The sequence below is a fragment of the Narcine bancroftii genome, chromosome 4, assembly GCF_036971445.1.
Source record: "Narcine bancroftii isolate sNarBan1 chromosome 4, sNarBan1.hap1, whole genome shotgun sequence".
NCBI lineage: Eukaryota > Metazoa > Chordata > Chondrichthyes > Torpediniformes > Narcinidae > Narcine > Narcine bancroftii.
Genome location: NC_091472.1, coordinates 186,714,044 through 186,736,519, shown reverse-complemented (window position 1 = coordinate 186,736,519; position 22,476 = coordinate 186,714,044). Strand labels below are relative to the sequence as shown.

Sequence of the window (22,476 nt, the reverse complement as noted above, 5' to 3'; positions counted from 1 at the left end):
CCTGAAGTCGCCAATGTCCGCGCTGAGCTGTGAGCTGGGCCGCCGTCTCCCCCATAAGGCAAGTAATTAAAAGGAAAATAAAAGATGCAGGATTGTGGGAGAGGCAAGGGAGGTGGAGTGATCTTGCATGGAACAGGTAGCTCCTTGGTGCGCCAAATAGACTGCTGGGCTGTAATCTTTCTGTGATTGTGTGATCTTCAATATTTACCTGAAATTTCTGCTGATAGAGCATCAAACCAACAAAACCTGGTTCAAACGGGTTTGATTCCAATCAGTGATGATACAAACACTCCCAAACCCATATTTTGAAATTCTCACGTTTAATCGTCTCCTTTCCAGACCTTCACAAAAATACCTGCATTCGTGTATTGAACTCCATGGCATTGACTTCACTTTATTGAAAAAAAATTGCATTCCAGGTCAAAATAGTGGGGAATTTAATATTCAGGTGTTAACATGAAACAACTTACACTCTGGTAAGTGCTTTGTAGTCTTTAGATTCAGTAACTGTAACTCACATGATCATGTAACTCCTAAACCAGGAGCAAACTGTTGCCAGCATTTAGCGCAGAATTGTTTAAACTGCTCACCCTCCGCACTTTTATCCACTATTATCGTGGAGCCATTAAAAACATTTAAAAGAAACAAATTTCACCTGCATGAATGTAGGAGGGTAATGACTTTTAATCAATTGTGCAAAATACTTCATGCTACTGTTATCCACACCACGTATCACTTCCAGACACATCCTCCCCTCTCCACCTTCTGTAGGGACCGCTCCCTCTGTGACTCCCTCATGCATCGTCCCTCTCTGCCAATCCTCTCCGCCCCTACTGGCGTCTTCCCTGGGGCTCTCAGGAGGTGCCACACTTGCACCCGCACCTCCACCCTCACCACTGTCCAGAGCCCTAATCAGGCCTTCCAAGTCGAGCAACACTTCACTTGTGTGTCTGCAGGATTGGTTTACTGCATTCGCTGCTCCCTTTGTGGCCTTCTCTACATTGGAGAGACTGGGCACAGATTGGGAGATCGCTTTGCTGAGCACCTTCGCTCTGCCTGCACCAGTGACAGAGGACCTCCCAGTAGTCAACCATTTCAGTTTTGCGTCACACTCGCACACTCACATGTCTGTCCACGGCCTTATGTACTGGAGGAACAACACCTGATTTTCCATCTGGACACTCTCCAGCCACATGGCATTCACATCGACTTAACCAGTTTCGGCTGACTGCTCTCCTTTCTCCCTCCCCTTCCCGTTCTCCTCCCCCTATTCACCTAGCCACCCGTCCTCCCCTTGGTTGCTGCTGCCCCCTCCCTCCCTTCTCCACCTATCACCTCCTGCCTTTGTGACCACAACTCCCTCCCTTCTCCACCTATCACCTCCTGCCTTTGTGACCACAACTCCCTCCCTACTCTTTCGTTCAGACGCCTGCCAATATTTTTCCACACTTTGACGAAGGGCTCAAGCCCAAAATATCAGTTCTGTATTTTTACATTTGCTATATAAAGGACACTGTTTGACCTGCTGAGTTCCTCCAGCTTTGTGGTTGTACTTCAACCACAGTGTCTATAGATTTTTGTGTTTTACTTCTACACATCTCATCAACACCTGGAGAACATCACCTATATCATTCTTGCAGCAGTAATTATTTGCCAGCACTGTTAAAGTCATTGACAAAGTACACACTATTAAATTGATGAGCTAATTTTGAAGGCTTTGCCATCAAACTCCTTTGCTATCCATTTCTTGCACTCCAACAGCTGCTTAACAGATTCCATTCCATACCTGCATTTCTTTCCTGCTGTATTAATTGGGCATTCTCCTGCTTGGATGGTTAACAGTTCAGTGCCAACATCTTGTGGAGCTGCAAGCCTCAGTGTGGCTTTTCTGTCTCGTCCTTCAAAAAGTAAGCAAACTTCATTCAATGCAATGTTACGAAGCAGAAGAGACACTTTCCTGACTTTCCTTATGGAATTACTGGCTCTTACTTGGATAGTGGTTGATGCCTTGTTTATAATCAGCACGAGAACTAGTTTCAATAGCAGGTGGGCAGTCAAAGCTGAGCTCAGTCTCAATACTCACATACTTGCCAATTCCGGCTGAGGATGATGAGTAGTGACCGATGGCTGGGTCTTATATTAAGGACATCGGGGGCCCCAAAACAACCTCAGGCTAGTTTCACAAAATGAGTTGGTCAGGCATACAACCCAACACCTTCCAGGCTCAATATCATTCTAGGTCGTGCAGTTCATTACAAATATAAATATTGTGTCTTAAGGATTTATAAGAAAGTGATAGTGAACAATTGTGGTTTTTAATATTTAAGCGTGAGGCTATGGTTGCAATGAGGATAGATGTCTTACAAATTGGTAAATGGGGATAATCGGAGGGTCATAATACAATCAAAGAAGTGCCATATGTTGTAAATTGCAGGGCTGTGGTACATCCCCGACAAGCCAGGTTGTTCTAATGGAGGATGAAATCCGAGCTAATGTTAGAGATGGATGACGTACTACATTTGGTTCTCCACGATAGACACATTGTAAACACAAATGCACTTCACCAGATTGAAAGAAGTCCTTGTGATGCAATGTGCTGGGATTCCTGCAAGCGGTTTCTCTGAGCATGACGCGAGGGTGAGATGGGAATCAATATATTCCCAACACTCCCTCTTGTCTGAATGAATGCAAGCACATCTGGAGAGAACCAAATAAAAATAAAGGGTTTTGATTTTTGCATTCAGCCTTGGCTTGCACTTTATTAACTAACCAGGATCTGTTACCAACTTGGCGCAGCCTGCCAGAACAATAAGCAACATTTATAAGCACCATTTAGGCCTGGTACTCTTCTGAACAGAGGCCAAATTGTTCTGTAGCCTATGACCTAACCTAGCAATGCAGCTATAAATCACTGTTGATTTTGAGCTCAGTTCCTGCTCGGGAGAAAGGAAAGGAAAGCAATTTTATTCTTTCTCTGTGTATATTTACATTGACCAGACAGTGAGTAAAGCAATCCTTCCATTAGATCCATGTGGTTTGTGGTAAAATACAAACCAATTTTTATTTCTCCTAACATAATAAAATAGTTATCTACAATGGTACTTTTAGGTCAGATGCAATTGAAGACAGCAAAATCCATTTCTGTGCATGCTAAATACTGATGGCTCCAGAAATAGAAAACCACAAATATGACATGAACATCGATTTTTCTTAGTTTCGGTAACCCCCCCCCCACCCCCCACCCCACCCCCCACCCCACCGCCTTTATCTGGTTCCACTGTTTCCATCTCTTCCTTATCTCCTCCCATTCTTACTTTTCTCTTTAACACTCCACCCCTCCCCCCCCCCCCCCCACACACTGGCCTCTCCAACTACCCATTTCTCCACCTCTTCCACTTTCTGTCCGATAGCATATCAACTCTTAGCCCCTTTTTAGATTATCCTTCCTCCCCCAATTTTTTCCCCCTTGACATCACCTCTTCCTACTTTAGTCTTGATAATAGATCCCAACCAAAATGTTGACTAACCATTTTTATCCATGGATGTTGCCTCACCCACTGAATCTCTCCAGCTTCTCATTGTTGCTCCAGTAAGTAGCGATAGGCAGAATCAGGGCAATCCAATTAAACCAATTGTCATAATCCAGAACTGTGGGAAAGCCACCCAGCATTACTTTTCACCTCAAATTAGCTATTGCCATCATTCAAGAAGATTTCACTTTAAACCTACAGAGCAATTCCAGACTAAAATCTACTCTCCTGTTAAGTTTGCAAAATCTTTCTCAACTTCCTCAATTTCTGGGTAATTCCACATGAGTGGATTTAGGTATATAATTGAGTCACAGCTCATCCATGCTGACCCCAATGCCCATTTGCACTGATCCCATTTGCCCATAGTTCTCTGTGCCTTTCCTATCCAAATGCCTTCTAAATCTTGTAATTATAAACATCTCAAACGCCCATCCTCCATGTGAAAAAAAACTCAGATTTCTCAAATTTTTCTCCTCTCATCTTAAATGTTCCTTTGGAAAAAAGATTCTATCTATCTCATCTAGGGCCTTCAATATCCATGCTTCAGTGAGAACAAATACAGCCTTGTAAATCTCTCCTAATAACTACTGTACCACCCTCTGTTCCTGCTAACATCCCAGTGAATCTCTTCTTCTCGCTTTGTAATATCCTTCATATAGCATGCTGTACACTATACTTCAAGTGTGCCACAACTAATGGGGTTGTTAAATTTCTTTTTGACAAATTACTTTTGTAGATTCTATTGGAATCTACACAAAAAGTAGAGGAAATACATTCCTTCAAGCTTGCCCTGTGTTGTAATAACGAACATGGGGAAAATAGCATGGGAACAATACACACACACACACACACACACACACACACACACACACACACACACACACACACACACACACACACACACACACACACACACACACACACACACACACACAATATGAACTGGTGCATACATTGATCAAGGAAAAGAAAATCACTACAATGCCCCACCACCCCTTGACTTAGTGCAGGCATGGCTCTATCCTACAATGCTCCCGACCCTTTTAAAGTCCACATCTTACCAACAGTTTCTCCAGCATCCTTCCACATTTCTAGGCTGGGAGTGAAGCAGGGTGATTCCAAACTGGCAAAGAAAGAGAATAAAGAACACATGGCACCTTTGTAGTGCTGGAGATTCTAGGACAGCTCATTAGCAAGGACCAAATGGTTCTGTGCCAGGAGGGTTAATCCAATTACAACAGCCAATGGCCCAAGGCCAAGTACAACCAGGCTGGAGAGTGCAGTCCAGGTAATTTACATGGATCCAATAGCAAGGTGTGAACTAATGGGTGGGGCAGAACCAAGTCTTGATTAGCAGCTGGTGTGTGTCCTCTGACTAGGTAGGGGGCGGTGCTGTCACTTGACAGCCGCAACCCTTCCCAATACACCCTGCCATTCAATATAATCATGGTTGATCTGCTCCAGACCTCTACATCCCTTTAATGCTAATTCCCATTTCCTCAGTCCCCTCATCTGTCAAAAATATATCCTCCTCCTCTTTGACATCTCCAGTAGGCTTGCCTCCACAACCCTCTGGAGTAGAGTCTTCCCGGGATTCACCACCCTCTGCAAAATAACCCTCTATGTTTCAATTTTAAATGATGATCCCTCCCCTATTGATCTTGTAAATGTGTCTTCTCATTTGAGAGTTTCTCATTGTGGAAACAACTCCATATCTACATTGTCATGCCCCCTTAGAATCTTGTGTTTCAAAATAACGCCCCTCATTCTCCTAAACAATAAATACAAGTCTAACTATTTTTAAGAAAACATTCACAGAATTAGCATAATGAATCTCTTCTGGAATGCTTGGATAACCTTTCTTAAATAAACAGTCCTCCAGCTGTAGCCTCAGTAACACCAATGAATAAGTGTAACAACACTTCTCCATTTTTGAACTCCATCCCCGGTAGTAAAGTAGGATGGCGTGGTTAGCGTAGCGGTTAGCACAATGCCATTACAGTGCCAGCGACCCAGGTTCAAGTCTGCCACTGTCGGTAAGGAGTTTGTACGTTCTTCCCGTGGGTTTCCTCCGGGCACTCCGGCTTTCTCCCACCCTTCAAAACTCATGGGGGTTGTGGGTTAATTGGGTGTAATTGGGCAGCATTGGCTCATGACCAGAAGGGCCTTTTACCGTGCTGTATGTCTAAATTAAATAAATGGCAACAGTGTTTATAGAATCACAGTAGTAGGTGATATGGGCCTTCATGTTCATACTAGCTCCATGTAAGCAATCTAGTAGACCAGGCTACTTGTTCCCTATAGTCATACAAATTTTTTATTGGGAGTTATTTATCCAGCTCTCTTTTGACTGCTGTCATTGAACCTAACTCCACTACAATCTTTGGAATTGGACAGAGGTTAGGGTTTTTCTCATAAGTAACAACCAAATAATAAAAATTCCTTCTCACAAGTGAACATCAGATATCAAGGATTCATTGTTTTTAAAAAAAATTCCTCAAAATTCTTTCTTAATTTCATTAGAATCCTACAGTTCATTTTGAGTTACTTTTAATGCTTCTGCTTTAGTTTTTACATTAGTTGGTCAAGTATGAACTAGCCAAAGTAGCACAACTTTTAGCGCAGCCTTAACGGACCCCAGCAAAAGCAAAAGGATTTATTCTTACCGCTGTCAGCTACTTCGTCTGTTTGAGGTTGAGATAGTTGGCTAGTAGGTCTGGATTTAAAGATGAAATCAGGACGGTGTCCTAGATTCAAGAAGTGACTGTGACTGTGACTTTCGAAGGTTGTGGTGAGCAGGCACTCACGGATGATGCAGGCCTGTCTCTTTACCTAAGTTAGTAATTATATTATATTATTTTCTCTCCCTTTCAATTCATTTCAGCATGCAGTTCATATTCAGCACAAAAGGCATGTGACCTGCTCTCAGGTTACTGCTGATGGCACGTTTGAACCAGCCACCAGGGATGATCTCCCCTAGTCTTTCTCTGTAAAACACAGAGTGGACATATGTCTATCATTAAGCAGAGGTTAAGGGTGATGCAAGAGAATATCAGCTTTTCCTCATAAATAAGTCAGCGAGTTTAGAAAAAATCTCCTCACCAAGTGCACGCTTCTAAATGGTGTGTTCCGAGAATGTCATTAACAAGCCTATTGAAGACCAAAATAGAAAAAAAGGCACTCTTCCATTTTTGTGAAAGGAAGTATTTTATTCTTGGGAACGACAGAGAGAAAATTGCTCTATAGAAATCCAGGCGGAGATTGAAACATGAAAGCATCGTAAAGGCTCCACAAAATCATTTTGAGTTATCTGATGTTTTTAATCCTTGAAGCAATTCACTCGCTTCCACTCCCCAGCTCTCACTGTGATCAGACGGTAACTCTGTGGGGAATAGAGTCATGAGTCTGAATCCAATCACAGTGGTACCACCCCACTAAAATGGAAGGTGTTGCTTTGATCAGCTTGAGCTACCTGGATTGACAAAATGTATAAAATCTGCCTCCTACAATTTGTGCCTTCAGAGGCACCAGGATCAAGGAGCAGGGACATAGAGCAATGCCACAGCTGTGTGATAGGTCAAAAACATTGCATTTTCAAACTATCCAAAACTGTATGTGTGCGATGGTTTTTGCTCATGAAATCTGATTGCTAGAAATGTATGGCTTGTAAATGAAAACAGGCAATGTAATTGTGTATTCTTTCCTCCCAATGAGATTATACCCAAGTGACACAGCAATGCATTTCAGCATTTTGAAAAATTTAAATTATTCTGTCTGCATTTTACACTCTGGCCTGTTCACATAAGTGGAGGGAACCTCAAAATTCCACAGATAAATTGAACTAGAAAGGCAATTGCACAATACTTCACATTTCTGAAAACCCCAGCACTAGCTCCAATCTTAACTTCCACAAGTATATTCCCCAGCATCTGCAGACTTTCTTGTTTACCTCCACAAGTATATTGCTGATGGTCACCTCCACCTTGCATTGCTTTCCTTGTATCTTCTAATATATATGAGAAAGGGAGCATTTTAGATTCATTTAAATATTAATACCAACATTATAAATATGGGCACCATAATTTCCAAAATATATGGTATTTATCTCTTAAATTATAAGTAATTTTCTGAAGTGGAATACAACTCTGAACTTCTGCATGCCGTCTGCCCATTCCCAGGTCAATATCTGACTTCCAAGCTATAGCAATACATTTTTTCCAACTATTGCCAAAGCAATTTGAACAAATTTCACTTGATACGTATTCAATTTTAATTAAGGTTTAACCCCTCTTTAATATCTCCCAGTAAAAATAGCATTGGATCTGGAGCCAGACAGTAAGTTGATTTAAAATTTATTGTTCCTGTTTTCAAAGCCTCACATCCACAGATTTCAACTCTCATCTGAGTGAAATGCAAGAAGTGTAGATGCTGGAATCCAGAAAACAATGAGAAACAAGTCAGGCAGCGTCCATGGAGGTAAATGACCATTTCTGTCAACATAGAAAATATGTGTAGGAGTAGGCCATTTGGCCCTTCAAGCCTACACTGCCATTCATTATGATCATGGCTGATCAGTACCCGGTTCCTGCCTTCTCCCCATACCCCCTAATTCCCTTGGCCACAAGGGCCAAATCTAACCGACACTTAAATATTGACAGGGAACCGGCCTCAACTACTTCCTGTGGCAAAGAATTCCACACATTTACCACTCTCTGAGAGAAGAAATTTTTCCTCATCTCAGTCCTAAAAAACTTCACCCTTATCCTTAAACTATGGCCCCTGGTTCTGGTTTTTCCCAGCATTGGAAACAACCTTCCTGCATCTAGTCTGTCTAAACCCTTAAGAATTTTATGTTTCTATAAGATCCCCCCTCAATCTTCTAAATTCCAGAGAATACAAGCCTAGTCTATCCAACCTTTCTTCATATGTGAGTTCCTCCATCCCCGGTATCAGCCTAGTGAACCTTCTCTGCACCCCCTCCAAGGCAAGAATATCTTTCCTCAGATAAGGCGACCAAAACTGCACGCAGTACTCCAGGTGTGGTCTCACCAAGGCCCTGCACAGCTGCAGCAGGATCTCCCTACTCCTGGACTCAAATCCCCTCACCTGTCCATGAATACTGCCTGACCCACTGAATCCTTCCAGCTGGTGGGTTGGTCAGAGTAATGGTAGATGGAAGATAATGCATTTTGGAATGATTAAATAAGAGTAGGACATACACCATGAATGGGAGAGTCCCAAAAAGCATTCAAGAACAAAGGGACCTCGTATAGCAGATCAAAAATTCTTTACAGTAAAAACACAGGGAGATCGGGTATAATTGATGCACGTCAATGAGAGAGGCAGATAACTAGCAGCAATTTTTCTCCATGATGAAGGGGTCTAAGGTCGAAGGATTTGAGGTGAAGAGTAAGGTATTTCGAAGGGATTTGAGGAAAGAACTTTCTTTCCACCCAGTGGGTGGCTGAGGTCTGGGGCAGACTGCCAATGAAGATGGTGGCAACAAGGTAATCTCAGAAAACTTAAAAATCTAGTTGAGCATATGGATTGCAAAGCATGGTAGGCTACAGACCAAGTTCTGGCAAATGAGATTAGTATAGATAGATACTTAACGGTCAGCACAGAGATAGTAGTCTGAAGGATCTGTTTCTGTGTGCATTGCTCTATGTCTCCAAATGGACTTTCCTTGCCACATAGTCCTCTTCTGTGCCACAATGACTCTAATTGCTCCCGAGAGTCTGCCTTGAATATTTTGTTTCGTTAAAGTAGGTTTGCAAATGTGAGTTGTTTCCATCCACATCTTGTTCTTGCAGCTCAAGAAGGCTGTGATCTAAGGATTGCTGGTCAGAATGGATTGAGGCATTGTGGAAGATCAAGGCGACCCAGCCAAGTTACTTGAAATCTAATCTTCATTCTTGGCACACTGTCTATATATAACCATAACCTTCACCGTAAGCCATTCACAAAGTGTAAGGCCAAACTTCAGCCCATCTGAGTAGGACAAGAACCAGAGCTGAGTGAGCCCATTGGGAACAGTGGGCGGATATGACATCACATTAACAGTGTTAATGCCACTCTATGGACTCAGTCTTCTTGGGACTCTCCAAATAAGCAGATACTCAGTAAAACTCAAGGTCCACTGAATTTTTAAGGTTGAGAAAAGTGTTTAGAAAAATTGATTGGTTTCAATTAGGGATGGCTTGTTTTCTTTAACTGGCACAAATTGTACCAATTTAGCAGTGGGATGGCTTACTCTCAATTAACATACCTGCCCGTCCTGATTCGAGTAATGTAGAAGGTGCAACTTTAAACTAAATGCATAGACATTAAATTGGAGTGAAGAAAATGGGCATTCTGCAAGGTGACATCACTCAATAAGGTGGAAGATGGCAGCCAGAAAAGAAATAAACTTCAATTGAACAGCTTAACTGGAAAGCAGAGAAACAGAATCAAAAGAGAAATGCATGGATTTTTTTAAAAATTACAAATGCGTAGGAGTAGGTTCAATTATGCCACATGGTCTTTGTTCAAACAACTGGGAAAAAAAATTCCTCTGCTTATAACCAATCTTGCAACACCCCAAGCCATGCTTTAATTCTTTATGTAAACTAGCTAATACCCCTGAATTTATAGATTGTCTTCCACAACCTCAGAGCATCCTGAAAGGCCTTGGAACAGTTGAAGTGCTTCTGATGGGTAGCAGCTGTTGCACTGAAAAACATAGAATGGTCAATGGGTGTGCAAGCAGAAATTAAATCATTTTGCATATCTGTTCTATGTGCTGATGGAGGGAGAATTTAATGTACAATTATTTACGTTCACCTGAAGAAATGAGGCAATGCTAAATTTAAGGCCCTTCCTAAAGATGACACCTGTAGAATGTAGCTCTCACGCAGCTCGACACTGAGGTATCAGCCTGGAATTTGTGCCCCATTCTCTTGAAGGTAAGCTGAAGTAAAATTAAATAAGGAACGGCAAAACTTCCTGAATTATGGCAATATAATCATCCTATTTTGATTCGATTAAAGTGATTAAAACATGTCATGGTTTTCTCCAGCAGCATAATACTTCATGGTCAAAGTGGAGGCAGGCGCACAAGCAGAACTGGCATCACTCCAGCAAATAAGGATGGTTTTGTTTCTCACTTCATGTTCAGCAAGTTATTCTAACCTTTAGGAACTGACTTTGTTGTTCCAGAGGGAAAAGCCAGAGCTGGATCAATCTTGCTTCATAAGATGCATTCCAGGCAACGTCCTGGTTAATCTGAGAGAGAGGAGTAAAACAGGGAAGACTGTAGATACAGGGATTGAAGTAAAAAACACAATGTTGGAGAAGATCAGCAGGTCAAACTGTGTACTGCATACAGCAAAGGTAAAGATACGTAACCGACATTTTGGGCTCGAGCCCTTCATCAAGGTACGAGCAAAATGTAGCCAGGCGCCTGGATAAAATGGTGGAGGGGCACAGCCGCATAGGCAAGAAGTAATAGGTGGATAAAGGGAGGCAGGGCACAACAAAAATCACAAGGAAGGAGGATAGGACAGAATCCTGGTAAATCTCTTGTGCACTCTCTCTAAAGCTTCTACATCCTTCTGGTAATGAGGTGATCAAAACTGCATGCAATACTCCAAATGATTCACCAGAGTTTTATAAAGCTGTAACACACGGCTCTTGAACACAATTCCTCCGCTAATGAAGGCCAGCACATCATACACCTTCTTAACCACCCTGTCAACTAGTGTGACAACCTTGAGAGATCAATAGACTTGAAGCCCAAGGTCCTTTTGTTTCTTTACACTGTTAAGAATCCTTACTATGGATCAACGATAACAAACCATGAGTGCAGACTGTGAAATACTGGTCTAAAGTGTTTCAGAATATAGATATGTACCTACAACCCTGTGACATAGAAGAGCACTGAAGAAATTATGCTGGGTTTACTAGTATTTTCCTCTGCCAGAAGTGTGAAATATCAAGAGTTTGGACCTGCTTGTTTCATAAGAGCTGACTGTCAAGTTTCAGATGTTGGCTTTAATTGAAGGTTAGAAATTCTGCTGAGAATGTAGCCATGTCAAACTTTAAAAATAATATTTTATTTGTTTTAAGAAAATACAGAATATAGGACTCAATTAATATAACAACAATAATGCGTTGAATATAAAATCATAGGAAAAACATTCATAAGATCCAAAAAAAAAAACCATGTCAAACTTGATTTAACCACCAGCAGTAGTGTTCAGAGATTCCCAAACTACACTTTAAAAAGTTGAAGTTTATTGAATTGGACAATTTCAGAAAGCCGACAGCTGCGGACAAGAACTTCGGATCCTTGGAGAGGGCTGTGGAGTAAGGCTGGTGTAAATAAAGCAAGAGAAGGAGGCTCACTTGGGCAGCAGAATGTAATAAGACCCAATATAATGAGATGGTCAAGATGGTTAATGTCAAATTGATTACCTCAGTAGCTCAGTTGGAGAGTGTTAGTGACCTTACCTGGCTGGTTTAGATAAGGAGAATGAGCATAATTTCTCCATTAAACAATTCAACATGTATGTTTGCCATATGCAGCCACTAAGGTACAATTGATTGCAACAACATCTCCTCACTGATAATCAACGTAAGTACACTTCAAGGATGCATACTTAGCCCACTACTCTACTCTCTCTACTCACCCATGACTGCATGGTTAGGCACAATTTAAATGCCATCTGTAAATTTGCCAATTACACCATGGTTGTCAGCAGAATCACAGATGGCAATGAAGAAGTGTTCAGGAGTGAGCTAGTTATGTGGTGTCACAACAACCTTACCATCAATGCCAGTAAAACTAAGGAATTGATTGTGGACTTCAGGAAGGGGAAACCAGGAAAACACAAACCAGTCCTCATCGAGGGGTCAGCAGTGAAGAGGGTAAGAAACTTCAAATTCCTGGGTGTCAACATCTCTGAAGACCTATCCTGGGGTCATCACATCCATGCAATCGTGAAAAAGGCATGCCAATGGCTATGTTTTGTTAAGAGTTTGAGGAGATTTGTTATGTCACCAAAGACATGCAAATTTATACAGGTGTACCATGGAGAGCTTTCTGACTGGTGGTATATGGAGGTGCCAATGCACAGGACATAAAAATGTTACAGAGGGTTGAAAACTTGGCCAGTGCCATCATGGGCATTAGTCTTCACTTTATTAAGAACGTCTTTCTGAGGCGGTGTCTCAATAAAGCAGCTTCTAACATCAAGGACCCTAACGACCCAAGCCATGCCTCTTTCTCACTGCTACCATCAGGAAGGAGACACAGAAGCCTGAAGATACACACTCAACTTTACAAAAACAGCTTCTTCCCCTTTGCTTACAGATTTCTGAATGGACAATTAACATATTGACACCACCTCAATTTTTCTCTTTTTTGCACTAATTATATGTTTTCTTTTAAATCTTGTATTTACTGAGTTGTAATTTATAGCAATTTTGCACCTGTAATGTATGATACTGCTGCCGCCAAACAACACAGTTCATGACATACGTTCATGACAATAAACCAGATTCTGATCTTTCATGTCTTGCAGTTAATACACAGTTCGGTCTTAAGCTGGAGGTACTCCTTCATGCACAGTGTCTCAGCAGCAATCTTCATAAAGAAAGGACTGAACCTGCGGTGGGGCATCCTTTACAAAATGCCAATCATCGAGGAGGCCAGTCAGGGAATTGGAAGTGTGCAGAGTTGAGATTTATCCATTAGTTTAATATCAGGCATTCATTTTTATGGTTCATCATTCAGTGTTTCCTAGGATTTGCATTTTGCATTGAACAAGCCTGACTGAAGAATTAGCCATGGGAGTATTTGTGGAACTCTACAGGATGCAGATAGATTGAGTGATTCAATGAAAACTTGGCAGATGAAGATTAAAGTGGGGGAATGCCAGGTCATGCACTTTGGTAACAGAAATCAAAGGCAATGAAATGTTGCTACAAAAGAAGGGGTCAGTCATTTAAAACTGAGGACGGTAGAAACTTCTTGTCTCAAATGGCGGTGAACCATTGGAATTCTCTGCCCCTACGGGCGATGAAGATCAGATCACTATGTATATTTAATGTGAAAATAGATAAATATTTGAAAGACCCAGAAATTGAAGGCTATGAGGAACTAGCACAGGGGAGGAGTTGAGGTCAACATAGATCACATTGAATGGCTTATTCTTGCTTTTATTTTTTTTGTCTTCTTGTGCAATAAAACTTGGTTCAATGTGGGCGTACAAGTTCTCTGGGGTAGACAAATCCAAAAATTCCACCTCCAAGTGAAGAAACTCCTTGTGCTACATCGGATACTTTCTCTAAGATTATGCTGCCTGCATAATCAAGGGAAACAGTCTGAAAGGATCCACCTTGACAACCTTTCAGAGCCCTCAATTAAATCTAAACCAGCAAATAGGCAGATTTTAAAAAGCAAGGTCTGTGCCATTTTCACTACTATCTGAGGAGTCCCATCAAATTCTTGTTGAAAATAAAAGGTATCGGTGCAACACTTTAAAACAGTTTTTTTTAATGTTAATTTAACCGTGGCAGCAAAAAACAGAGAAGGTTATAGATGTGAAAGAATTGTTTTCTTAAGGTACTTATCTACTTGTGCAAAGTCTTTCAACAGGAACATGCTGTTCCCCAGCTACCTTTTAATCGTGGGAACAATGGCAACAGCCTACTTTAGTGAAACCATTTCAATGAAAAACTACCTTGTAAGGACACTCGTGAAGTTGGGACACTTCAGAACAACACTGTTGTGTTGGGGGTAAATTATCTGAAGAGTTTGCATCTCAGTCATTTCAAATACTTCCAAAGACTTCACATAAAACAAATCCTTCAGAAGTATGTCAACTGATGCTATGCTGGTCGAGAGAACAGCAATTTCCCAATGGCAAGATCCCACCAAACAAGATTAATGAAAGGCATTTGGCTAAGATGGTGACAAGTTATCAGAAGTAACAAAGCGCATTCTCTAAATTGTGTCAAGGCATCTACAACATTTTCCTAGGCTGCTAACTGGCAGTAAGAGAATAGTGAAGAATAGAATAGTTAATAGGCCAAGACGAATAAGTTACATTCTCATCATGGCATCTTGAGAAACTGAATTCAACTATAAAGTTAAAAGTAACTCTTAGGAACAATGGAACTCTCCTGTCTCTTAGGCAGACACTCTTAGGATTGAGGGTAATTTGTTTTTATCTTCGGTGATGGACGCCGATGTTAATGTAGGCCCCTGCAGACTCTGCCACAGATGGGGCAGGAGGAGTTTGAAGGGGTGGGGGTTGTAGTTTTGGAGGTTGTGTACTTCTTCTGCCATTTATGCTGGGCTTCTGTGTGCTCCTAAGCATTGGCAAAGTTCCCTGTGCCTTCCTTTCAGTTGCTTCACGATCCCTGTCATTTCTCTACCTTATGATCCCAGGAATTTTTTACTCTTTGATTTATGGCAGAGTCTCCGATCTAAGAACACCTTACGTTTGTAGTTCATTTTCTCCTCAGTTTCCTGGTCATTCTTATCAAACAATTTCTGATGTTTTCTGCGAGGGAAGTCATGAATCCTCTCACAGCTGCTAATTAAGGTGGACTTCAGGGCAAGCAGGACACTTCGATTGTCGTCATTGTTTTGAGGCCAGGCTGAGAGAGGTGAGAAAATGGATAAGCAAGTGCTCAGTCTAATAACCTATCAGATTTTGTCACTGGCTGAGTGATGTGGACATCAATGAGCTCCCTTGCTGGATGATGATATAATCTCACAGGTGCCATTGCTTGGGTACAGGGTGTTGCCATAAGTGTTATGCCTGATCCTGTGAAAAAACAGAGCATTGATTATGAAAATACTGCCCCCTAAGCACTTTGTCAGAAGAACTCTTTAGTTCTCTCCATTCTTTAGTTCCTGATCATGCCTTGAGAATTGCACTGATGTTACCCAGGAGGATCAATTTGCCACCCTCTGCAATATGGGTCTGGGTTTTTTCCCCCCAAGGTCAGTAAGAGTCCTCTTTGGCCCTATCCAAGAGCTTATCCTGGATGCAAATTTCCATCAGTAGAGCAGTGAACAAAATTACAAACACACTACATACAGCACTCCATGGTTTATCACTCTCATTTGTATTGTGAAACAACGCCTTTCCCTCCGTGCACAAATTGTTATGGTCATATCACTCAAAGGAAGGGAATTAAGCACAGTAGTTCTGCTAATTGAAAACACCAGTGGGTTTATCCAGTAAATTCTCAAGTAAGATTCTTGCTCCATAAATATGTTTACACAATTTTAAGGTAAATCCTATTTCCAAAATCAAATGATCATTTGGTATGAATGAATTTATCTGCACAAGAGCAGCAGAGGGCAGATTTTGATTTGATGGGTTTTAATTAGAGCATTTCTGGTCTGGAAAGAACTGATTACATTTATGCCGACCATTCGCCATTTCAGAGCTTCCTAGATTATCCCAAGTTCAGGTCATTGCCTGAGATTTTCTAAATTTAAGGTCCATGCGGATGCTGTAAGTAGGGCTTGCACTTATTGTTCATCCTTTAGAGTTCTGGAAAAGGTGATGGCGAGCCACCCTCATGAATCACTGCAGTTGTGGTTAAGGTGATTCATCAATGCTTTTGGGGAGGAAGTTCCTGGATTTAGATTGAGTGAAGGATGATGTATGTCTTGGAGGGGAAGTTGAAGGTAGTGCTGTTCCCTTGTCCTTCTTGGTGGTGGAGGTCTCAGGTTTGGAAGGCTCTGTCAGAGAAGTCTTAGCAAGAAAATGTAGTGTATTTTGCAGATGCTGTGTTCTAAAGAGGTGGGACAAGATGGTGGAGGGAGTGAATGTTTAAGGTCTTGGACGAGCCACTGATTTGTCCTGAATTGCTAACCTTCCAGAGACGTAGTGGTGCGCTAGTTCCTGCAATTGGAGAGTACTCCATCATGCTCCATTGTGTCTCGTAGATGGAGGGAAAACTTCTGGGAGTCAGAAAGGGAATCATCTGTTGCAGGACACCCAGCGTCTGACTTGATCTTGGAGCCTAACCAGTCTGTAGCTGGACCAATGCAGTTTTTTTTTGGACCCTTAGATGCTGTGATGGTAAAACAGTTGAATGTCAAACTTGGGTGGCTAGACATTTTATTAAGTTTGGTGCCAATGTTGCTAGTTTGTCTAAAGGCACATTTAGATCATAAATAGAAGCCTTCAGTAGGATGGTGAAATTTGTATTGAATGCCCTCAGCTACTTGTCAGTATGACAGGTATTGATTTTAATTGGCCACAGTGAGGCTTCCATTTGATGTTTGAGGCACAAGGAGGAAGCTCACGCTCCAGGACACTCTTCCTCCTGTTGCCGCTTTGATTGTTGTGGGTGCTTTTCCATTTTCTGCACACTTCCTATGCTTTTTAACATGCTTGTAATCCTGAGTTGCAGCTTTGCCAGGTTACCATCTCATTTCCTTTGGAGCTTCTAGACTCTGTGCAGATCTAGGATAGGTTTCCCCTGATTGATAATAATGGTAAGGTGACGGGCCATGAGGTCAGTGAATATGGTGGAATAAAATTCTGCTGCTACCAGTGTTCCATTATGTCTCGTGGATGCTCAGTTTTGAGCAGAGAGTGTGAGAGAATAAAATGGGATCATTCTAATGCTAGCGTAAATGTACGGGTGATGGATGGCATATACCTGTTTTCATGCAGTATGATTCCTTTACTCTATAACCCTACTTTCTGAATCTATTTCATTTAATATAATGGTGGTGACACACAGAATAGAGAATGTCATTAGGGTAAAGGCTCCACAATGATTGTGCAATAATCAGGGCATTCCAACATTAACAGAGATTGGATATTATAACTCATAAGGAGCACATGATAATCCATGAAAACCTTGAAGAATACAGCATAAGAATTGCAGTTTGCTTCCATAACAGATTTCCATCACAATCTTTATGGTTTTTGTACCAATAGTCTTGGTATTTCTTGTCACAAATCTCAGGAAAATCTTTTAAGTTATCTCAACCAAGCAAAACAAAACTACTCTTTCCCTATGCCTGCTAACCTTGCCTTTGATCCTAACAGGAACGTACAAATTCTCTACTCTCAAAATTTCACCTTTGAAGGTCCTCCACTGATCGCACACATCCTTGCCTGAAAACAACTTATCCCACGCATTCTGGATCCTTTCTCATTTCCTCAAAATTGGCCTTTCTTCAATTTAGAATCTCAACCTGAGGTCCAGACCTATCCTTCTCCATAATTAACATGAAATTAATGGCATTATGATCACTAGACCCAAAATGTTCCCCTACACATACTTCTGTCACGTGTCCTGTCTCATTCTCTAATAGGAGATTCAGTATTGCACTCTCTCTAGTTGGTACCTCAATTGATTGATTTAGAAAACTTTCCTGGACACATTTGACAAACTCCAAGCCATCCAGCCCTTTTACAGTTTGGGATCCCAGTCAATATGTGGAAAGTTAAAATCTCCTACTATTGTGTGGCCTTGTGTTTCCTACAGCTGTCTGCTATCTCTCTACAGATTTGCTCATCCAATTCTTGCTGACTATTGGGCGGTCTATAATACAACCCCATGAGTGTGGTCATAGCTTTCCCATTCCTAGCTCCACCCACATAGCCTCAGTAGATGAGCTCATGCCTGATATTTTCCCTGATGAGCAATGCCATTCCTCCCCTATCATTCCCCCTTCCCCCACCCCTGTTCTTTCACATCTAAAGCAACGGAAGCCCAGAACATTGAGCTGTCAGTCCTGTCCCTCCTGAAACCAGGTTTCACTAATGGCCACAATGTCATATTTCCACGTGCCAATCCACACACTGTTCATCTGCCTTTCCTATAATACTCCTTGCATTGAAATAAATAGAACTAAGAACACTTCCACCATGTACAACCCATTGAGTTCTAACAGCATATGCAATTTTAATATAATCTTTTCCCTCCTCCACTCCTTTATCTTCTCTGACACTCTGGTTCCCACCCCCCTGCAAGTCTAGTTTAAACCCACTGGAGCAGCACTAGCAAACCTTCCTGCAAGGATATTATTCCCCATCCAGTTCAGATACAAACCGTCCCATTGGAACAGGCCTCACCTTCGCTGGAAGAGAGCCCAATGATCTAGAAACCTGAAGCCTTCCCTCCTGCACCATTTCTTTCATCACAGGTTAAGCTGCATTATCCTCCTATTTCTAACCTCACTAGCACGTGACATGAGTAGCAATCCTGAGATCACAACCCTGGAGGTCCTGTACTTCAAATGAGCACCTAACTCCCTGAAGTCTCCTTGCAGGGAGGCAACAAACTTAATCTCTTTCACTGAACCTCTTATCTCCTAACTATGGAATCCCCTATCACTACAACTTGTCTTCTCCTCCCTTCCCTTCTTAGCCACAGGATCAGACTGAGACAAAGGCCGGCATGCCACTGGTAGGTCATTCCACACCCCCCCCCCAAAACAATATCCAAAATGATATACTTGTTATTGAGGGGGATGGCCACAGGGGTGCCCTGCGCTGCCTGCCTGTTCCCTTTCCCTCTCCTGACTGCCACCCATCTACCCTCCTCCTGCCTCCTAGGTCTGATTGGGGTCTCTGTAACTCCTGTCTATCAACCCCCTCCCCCCATGCCTCCCGAATGGTCCAGAGTTCATCCAACTCCAGCTCTAATTCGAAGAAAGGAACATGAAAGTTGAAGCAAAAGAGCCCAAGCACTTACACTTGAGCAAAGCATTGTTCATATTTCTAATTGCGTAAGATGCCTCGATCTTAAAGTACAATGGGTACTTTGATCATTGCAACTGAGGATCATCTTATGGAAGAAATAAAGCTAAAATATCTTAGATGAAAGAAGTTATTGTTTGTCTCTCTCCTGTTTTCAACAGCCTTGGCTTGACACTAATCAGGATTCATGGCCCACTCCAAAGGAGTGAGCAGCATTTAATTAAGGCTGAACATCAGTGATACCATAGAAAATAGGAATCAATAATGCTCAGCAATTTTAAAATGTTGATTTCCCCCCTTTTCTCTTTGGTTTCCAATAGAGTATTCTAATACTTAGATATCTTTAGATAAACATTAAACTTATGCCTTGTTTTCATCTTAGCCAGGTGAAAAAAGATCCCAAGGCACATTCCGAAGAATATTGGAGTCTTCTTTTTTTGTTTCATTTGTCTAATATCACAAAAACATAGTTCAATTGTGGTGTATCCCATCTGTTGGAATTGGGTTATCTGTTGCCCAAATTATGTTTCAAAAATGTTTTTAAAATTCATGAATGATGTCAATTGCAATTCTAAGATTGTGGTTGTAGGTTGCCCCTGTGTAACACTAAACTTTTTCAGGAACAGTGGGCGTTAGTGTCAAATTTCCCCTTCCTTCTTCAGAATTCTGACCACAAGAAATAGACTATTGTTTCTCTTTGGCACAGGTTCAGCGGGCAGATTGGATCATTGGCATTATTAAAACTTGTTGCTTCTAGAAATAAACAATGCCGTCAGGTACAGGGTGGGAAAGAGTGGTGGAAGCGAGTGGCAGACTCCTCCCAGCACAGAGGAACCTACACAGTTTTCAAGTGCAATGGACAACTGAGAGGAAGTTGCTAGAGGGGTGTCTGCAAGGGTATGAATGTGTGAGCTGAACCTCTGGGACCCCCACAATGCAGACAAATGACACTGCCATTGCTGCACCGTCCATTACTCAGGCGACTATTGTGGAGAAACCAAAAGGCTTCTAATTCACTTGAGAACATAGCATATCCCTACTGTTTGGTTGTCCTACACTGAGTTGCAGGGTGCTCCTTTATACAGGAGCCTGTGGGGTGGGCCACAGGTACAACTGGCCAATGGGGTATGCCTGACCAGATAATTATACATCTCCATCGGGCACACAAAACTCAAAACGGTCAACCAGTTTACCTATCTCGGCTGCACCATTTCATCGGATGCAAGGATCGACAACGAGATAGACAACAGACTCGCCAAGGCAAATAGGGCCTTTGGAAGACGACACAAAAGAGTCTGCAAAAACAACCAAATGAAAAACCTCACAAAGATTAGCGTGTACAGAGCCGTTGTCACACCCACACTCCTGTTCGGCTCCGAATCATGGGTCCTCTACCGGCATCACCTACGGCTCCTAGAACGCTTCCACCAACATTGTCTCCGCTCCATCCTCAACATTCATTGGAGCGACTTCATCCCTAACATCGAAGTACTCGAGATGGCAGAGGCCGACAGCATCGAATCCACGCTGCTGAAGATCCAACTGCGCTGGGTAGGTCACATCTCCAGAATGGAAGACCATCGCCTTCCCAAGATCGTGTTATATGGCAAGCTCTCCACTGGCCACCGTGACAGAGGTGCACCAAAGAAGCGGTACAAGGACTACCTAAAGAAATCTCTTGGTGCCTGCCACATTGACCACCGCCAGTGGGCTGATATTGCCTCAAACCGTGCACCTTGGCGCCTCACATTTCGGCGGGCAGCAACCTCCTTTGAAGAAGACCGCAGAGCCCACCTCACTGACAAAAGACAAAGGAGGAAAAACCCAACACCCAACCCCAACCAACCAATTTTCCCCTGCAACCGCTGCAACCATGTCTGCCTGTCCCACTTAGGACTTGTCAGCCACAAATGAGCCTGCAGCTGACGTGGACATTTACCCCTCCATAAATCTTCGTCTGCGAAGCCAAGCCAAAGAAGACAGTGGTTTACCACAGGCATGTGAATACAAAAGCAACATTCACTAAATATCAAGGTTTCTTTTTAGAGGGTGTGGGGTTGGAGGCTGATTTCTCACCCTCAATGCCCTTGAGAAGATACTGTGCTGTTTTCACGAATGACTGCAGTCCCTGAGGTGTAGAGGGGCTATTAGTGAGACTGTTCCAGGATTTTCATCAAACAACAGTGAAGGAGCACAACATCTTTCCAAGTCAGGATGGTGTGCAGCTTGGGGGCAAATTCTAGTTGGTGGTGTTCCCATGCTTTAGATGCCCTTGTCCTTCTAGCTGGTGGAGGACTTGGGTTGAGCTCCCCTTTACTTTTGCCATTCTCCTGTTAATAGCAAGCTCTCCTGTGTAGCAAAAATGGGCACACAATTAGCCATCAGGAATCCTGAGACAAGGTTTCTGAAAGTGAGGGTGATCCAGCTTTGACCAACTTTGGAGAAGAGTCGCTGATGTTGGTCTTGTTCATGCAGGAAAATTTGGTTTGGAGTTGCCTTCCTGCAAAGCCTGGGTGGAAAAGGTTTGCCATGCCGGATGTCTTTCAGGTGCACTGTCTCATAGTCATTGTTCAACTGATGAACAGGGAACCATTTCACGTTCTACAGGATTTCTGGTGGCCATTCAAAGTTGAGGGGTGAATCTGGTGAAACCAACTGGGGGTGAGGTTGAGTTTGATTTGCAACAAGTTGTATGGCTTGTTGCCTATGACTACAGGAGGCAGTCTGTGAATGACCTTTAAAATGATACACTGTATATGGTTTGAACAATCAGTATTATTAAAAGCTTGTCCTTGTGGAAGAGAACAGTATCAGTTGCATAGAAGACTGCTGTAGTTTAAAATCTCAGCATAAATGAATTTGCATTAATATTGACATAATTTGGGCAAGTTGAAGAGCAGGGAAGTATTGTTTTTTTAATTTTTTAAAAATTTTTCACACTATGAACCATACTGGCCAAAATACACACAAACATTTCTCTCTTGAATGTACACAGTGTCACTTTCTCCCCTTTTCCCTCCCTCCTTCACCTCCCCTCCCCACCCACTCAACATTCAACATATATGATACATTAAGCCCATTAAACAAAATGTCATCACACAATGAAAATAAACAAGAAATTTGTGTCTCCTACTTTTACATACTGGGTCAGTTCATTTCGTCTTCTTCTCCTTCTGTCATTTTAGGTGGTGGAGGTCCGTGGTAGGACTTCTCTGTTG

At 42.2% G+C, this 22,476-nt stretch overlaps 1 long non-coding RNA gene across 1 annotated transcript in view; it reads left to right on the top strand.

Annotated features, from left to right (window-relative positions):
- The first annotated feature begins 387 nt into the window (after positions 1-387).
- LOC138760012 (uncharacterized) overlaps positions 388-22,476 on the top strand; it is a 63,862-nt gene continuing 41,773 nt past the window's right edge. The window contains exon 1 of the long non-coding RNA XR_011355327.1: positions 388-476. This is a non-coding gene — a long non-coding RNA (uncharacterized lncRNA). The remainder of the gene's footprint in view (positions 477-22,476) is intronic.